The sequence below is a fragment of the Bidens hawaiensis genome, unplaced genomic scaffold, assembly GCF_021521415.1.
Source record: "Bidens hawaiensis isolate Kalapana, Puna unplaced genomic scaffold, B.hawaiensis_p1.1 tig00034167_1, whole genome shotgun sequence".
Lineage (NCBI taxonomy): Eukaryota > Viridiplantae > Streptophyta > Magnoliopsida > Asterales > Asteraceae > Bidens > Bidens hawaiensis.
Genome location: NW_027495885.1, coordinates 179,289 through 184,623, shown reverse-complemented (window position 1 = coordinate 184,623; position 5,335 = coordinate 179,289). Strand labels below are relative to the sequence as shown.

Here is a 5,335-nt window from a genome sequence, read left to right as displayed (position 1 = left end):
TGGTGGGCTAAATGAGATAGGTTATAGATATAAGTCTACAACAAGGTTGTCACATTTCTTGAGTTTATGTTGAAAATATCGGACTAATCCTCAAAGTTTAATTAAGATCGCAAATTTAATGGGCACAATAAAGATTCACAAACTATATTAAATACAAGAAATAAATGTGTTGTTTAGTTGAACTTGAATTGTTGCTAAGATAAAGCCGTCAAGATTGTTGGTGCTTAATTCTTGTCCATAAAAACCCTACTCCACCATCACTCTTATGTAACCTCCACCATAAGCTCATAACATAGTTTAAAATTAACACACTGTGGTCATGATGGTTTTAGGGTGGTGGAGAATGGTGGCACTGGCTGCTTTCCTCAATGTAGTTTTGCTATTCATGGGATCTTCTTCTGCTCAAACAGGTACACTTTTCATTCATCTTGTTTCTGTTTTTTGACATCATTGTGGTACTTGTCACTTTCAAAAATACTAGTTATTACTTTGATTATAGTTGAGTTTTTGTGATTCATAACCTGTTAAACATGTGAATCTAAATTACACACTCGTTTAGTTTTGAACCTGATGTCTCTAACAAGTGGGCTAGTCTTATATTGATTCATAACCTTTTTATTACTTGATGTTTAATACAAGAGAATCTAAATTTTATGCAAAATATGTGACCTTTTTACTTATTTTACCTGACGATGATAATCCGCACCTGTAGTTGTAATGTTATAAATGAGATTCAAAACTTTCATTTTTGTTTACAATGGCAAGCCAAGTCTACATATTAGTAACTTTGTTTGCTGTTTGCCTCTAACTTTTATATACATGTTATTTCAAAACAATTTATAATATTACGGAGATAAAAATTTGTAAATTGTTCATTCATGCATACAAAGTTATTCTTTTTGTTAAACTGAGATCATTTAACAGCAAAAGTGAAAGTTATGAATGTCATTGATTATATTGATAATTTCATTAATCGTCTTGACAATATATATTATTATTGGCAAGTTGGCTATAGGTTGAAATGTTGAATTATCAGAACTAGGTTTTTCATGAAATTATCCATCATTATATTGGTAAGTTGCATTTCAAAATGTTACACCTATAGATTTGTTAAAGTAGTAGCTTAGGCCTTTAAGGTTTCTCCGATGTATTTAAAAATATATATATATTAAACTTGATCAATTGTACGTAGTTGAACACTGTTCTTTCTAATGTATCTCTAAAAGTTGTAACCACTTTTTTCACCATACTAATGTGTTAATTGAAAATATATTGGTTTAGGAAATAATATTGCTGGAACAATTAAAGTAAAGGGTCCATTTTTATTTATTTCCAACCACCCTTCATTTTATATTAAATGAAAACCTACTAACCACTTTAATAGATGCCACCCGACCTTTATTGTATAACCATGTATGGGTTCTGGATTTTCTTGATACACGTCTTATTATATATATTTTTCATTTATGAAACTAACATACATTTATTACATTAGTATAAAATAATATTCACAAGCAATAAGCATACCCAAACCACAACAATGATTGCTTAAAAAACGTGTTAATGCTTATTTAGGATGAACTCTTTAATGTGTACGTAGCTATGTAAGAGCATTCTTAGCAGCTCTTCTGTAACTATATGAGAGGAATCTCTAAACTTTTTTAGAGGTTATAAGTGGTTTTAAGTAGAGTAGGGAGAAAATTTAGAGAGATGAGTAAATTTGAAGAAACATTGTATATACTCTATTTATTTTTTTAATATATTTGAAAGTTTTTGTGAGTGAAGAAGAGAGGAAAAATAATTATAAAGATGTAAAAAGTATTATTTAATTGTATAAGAGGTAGAAAATATAGTATTTCTTAATGTAATTATAAAGAAAGAGATGGAGAAACTGTCGGGAATGATCTTAAAGACTTATTAACTAAAATGTACTTATTGTACTTTTATACTTCAAAGTTAAAATTAGTACTAATGTAACACTGGCATTCCATTGATAACTTTTATGACTTTGTCCTAGGGGTTTAAACGAGTCAAGCTCTAGCTCGACTAGGTTTGATCTCGACGTAATTTGACTTATGAGGACTCGAGCTTGAGCTTAGCTCGTTTCGTGCTCTTTTTCTAAAGCTTGAGCTCGGCTCAGTAGTGGTTTTTTAAAGCTTGAGCTAGGCTCAGGCTTGACTCATTTATTATTTAATAATTAATTTTTATACGTTTTTAATTATTTTTTATATATTTCAAGAAAAATTTAAAAGAGCCAAAGCCTGGCTTGAGCTGGACTAAGTAATGTGAAACTAATACATAGAGATCTAAAAGGAGGCAAAACTAAAAAAACACAAAAGGCATGTTAAGGCTCACGAGTTTAAACGAGCTTCCCATACAAGGCTCGAGCTTGATAACTAAACTAGTTTTATTAAAGCTTTTTATCAATCCGAACTTGAGTAGGTTTCTAGCGGCTCGGCTCGTTTGGACTCTTTGCCTTTTGTCCCATGAAAATCAATTTCTATATGTAATTATGAAACACTTGTTATAATGTATTCAATTTCTGTAATAGATCCAAGGTACACATTCATGCATCAAGCAACAACAGCTCCTACAGTCTCATACTATGATTACATAATCATTGGTGGCGGCACCGCGGGCTGCCCGTTAGCCGCCACTCTCTCCCAGAGCGCTTCGGTGCTCCTTCTTGAGCGTGGCGGCTCCCCTTACGGCAATGTCAATATCACTGACTTAGCCGCCTTTGGAGCCGCCCTCTCGGACCTCTCTCCAACATCCCCTTCGCAGCGTTTTATCTCGGAGGATGGAGTTGTAAGTGCTCGCGCCCGTGTTTTGGGTGGTGGAAGTTGCTTGAATGCGGGGTTTTACACCCGTGCGGGTCCTGATTATGTTCGGCTCACGGGTTGGGATGCTAGATTGGTCAACGAGTCATACGAGTGGGTGGAAAAGGTGGTGGCGTTCCAGCCGCCGTTGAAGCAGTGGCAGAGCGCGGTTAGGGACGGATTGGTTGAGGTGGGAGTGCGCCCGTATAATGGGTTCACGTATGATCATTTATATGGTACGAAGATCGGTGGCACGATTTTTGATGCAAGCGGTCATAGACATACCGCGGCCGATTTGCTTCGGTATGCGAAACCGGGTGGACTCACCGTGTTGCTCCATGCACCCATTCACCGAATATTATTCACGAAACGAGGTATGCTTTTGATGGTTCTATACTTCTATGTGACTTAATAAAGGGGTATTTTGGTCATTTAACACTCGCTTAACAGAAAAAGATAGTTCTATCCATGGGCTAAGCCCATTGGTCTCGGTTAAAACCACTAGACTAAACATGTAAATTTCGAAAGTACATAACTCGCGATATAGATAGACTACATGGATCAGGATCAAGTTTGTAATTAATTCGTATATATGCACATCATGCCCTTTTTGTATTTTCATATGCAGGAAGTACAAAGCCCAAGGCCCATGGAGTGATCTTTGCAGATGCAAATGGAGTGGCCCATCGGGCTTACTTAAAGAGAGGATCCAAAAACGAAATCATTGTGTCCTCTGGGGCTCTAGGAAGCCCACAACTTCTAATGTTAAGTGGAATAGGCCCAAAAAGTCAACTTGATGCCCATAATATAACGGTGGTGTTGGCTTGGACCAGCCAATGGTGGGCCTTGGAATGTCTGATAACCCGATGAATGCGGTTTTCATCCCCTCTCCTCAACCCGTCGAGGTCTCTCTGATCCAAATCGTTGGTATCACTCATAACGGAACCTACATTGAAGCTGCTTCTGGTGAAAACTTTGCAGGTGGAGCTCGAACTCAAGAGTATGGATTGTTTTCTCCAAAGGTAAACCTTCTCACAATTGGGCCTTATGCTTGTATATAAATGGGCCTCAACCAAGCCCATTCATAAATATAATGGTTTGTGCTAAATACATTAATGTTTTACTAGATTGGACAACTTTCAACATTACCACCAAAACAAAGAACACAAGAAGCCATAGACAAAGCGGTAGAGACGATGCAATCGCTCCCACAAAGTGCGTTCGTGGGAGGGTTTATTCTAGAGAAGATTATGGGCCCGATCTCCACGGGCCATCTTGAGCTTACAACCCGCAATCCAAATGACAATCCAAAGGTCACATTTAATTACTTTAAAGACCCACGGGACTTACAAAGATGTGTCGATGGGATGAAAATCATTGAGAAAGTGATCGAGTCAAAGGCATTTTCACCCTTCCGATTGTGCACCCGTGAACTTATTGCCTAAACATGCCAATGTGTCAAGATCTTTAGAACAGTTTTGTAAGGACACGGTGATGACCATATGGCATTACCATGGAGGTTGCCAAGTAGCTAGAGTGGTGGATCGCGATTATAAGGTCATCGGCATAGATTCCCTTAGGGTCATTGACGGATCAACATTTCGTAATTCTCCAGGAACTAATCCTCAAGCCACGGTTATGATGTTAGGAAGGTAACAAGCTATCAATAAAGTAATTGTTAATGTAGTGTAAAACATTTATTTATATATTTATGTAACAAATAACGTTATGTTGCTATATATATGCAGGTACATGGGGGTTAAGTTGATGCGTGAGAGACATGCGACTGAATAATGTCAAATTTTAGCTATATATACTATTGATTTGTTTCAAGTATTTTTTCATAATTAAAACTTTAATAATGTAATATTATATATAATAACATTCACTTGTGTTTTGTATCGGTAAAATAAATATTACATATTCATGTCCTTTCGAATATAACTCGTTTTTGAAAGTAGTTGTGTTCTATTATCAAATTCAGCTGTAGGCCATCTATAGATGCTAAGGATCGCGGTGTAATGTGAGACCATTATAGGTAATGCCAAGATCATACTAAATAATAGCATTCACTTGTCATCTATTACGATCTTAATATTACCTATAGTGGTCTTACATTGTTCCTTGGCCTGCAGGTACACCTGGTGTCCACGTCGCAGACCTTGGACACCATAAGATAGCCTCCCCACGGGGTGAAAACCGCCACTAAGTCATGAAGACAAAAAAGGGGGAAAGGCGTTTTTCATAATAAAAGTTTCTTTATAAATTAGTATCGTTGTATTCCTTCATACTTGTTATAACAATATATAATATCTTACGAAGGTTTCACCATTTCGTAACTATATTGTTTTGATGACATGGTTCAATGTGTATTTTCAGTTCGCGTGGAGGCTGTTAGTTAGGAGTCTTCTTGGTTATTCAGGCTCGTTGGTGGTGATTCAATGTATGGGTCGTTATCGGAGGAGGCTTCTCGTTAATTTGATAAAAAATATATAGTATGAGTAATAATCATACTA

At 36.4% G+C, this 5,335-nt stretch overlaps 1 pseudogene across 1 annotated transcript; it reads left to right on the top strand.

Annotated features, from left to right (window-relative positions):
• The first annotated feature begins 222 nt into the window (after positions 1-222).
• Positions 223-4,718, top strand: LOC143585767 (protein HOTHEAD-like; annotated as a pseudogene). The gene is made up of 5 exons (XR_013144595.1): positions 223-410; positions 2,552-3,193; positions 3,448-3,841; positions 3,947-4,471; positions 4,568-4,718. The product of XR_013144595.1 is annotated as a protein HOTHEAD-like (transcript).
• Positions 4,719-5,335: the final 617 nt, after the last annotated feature.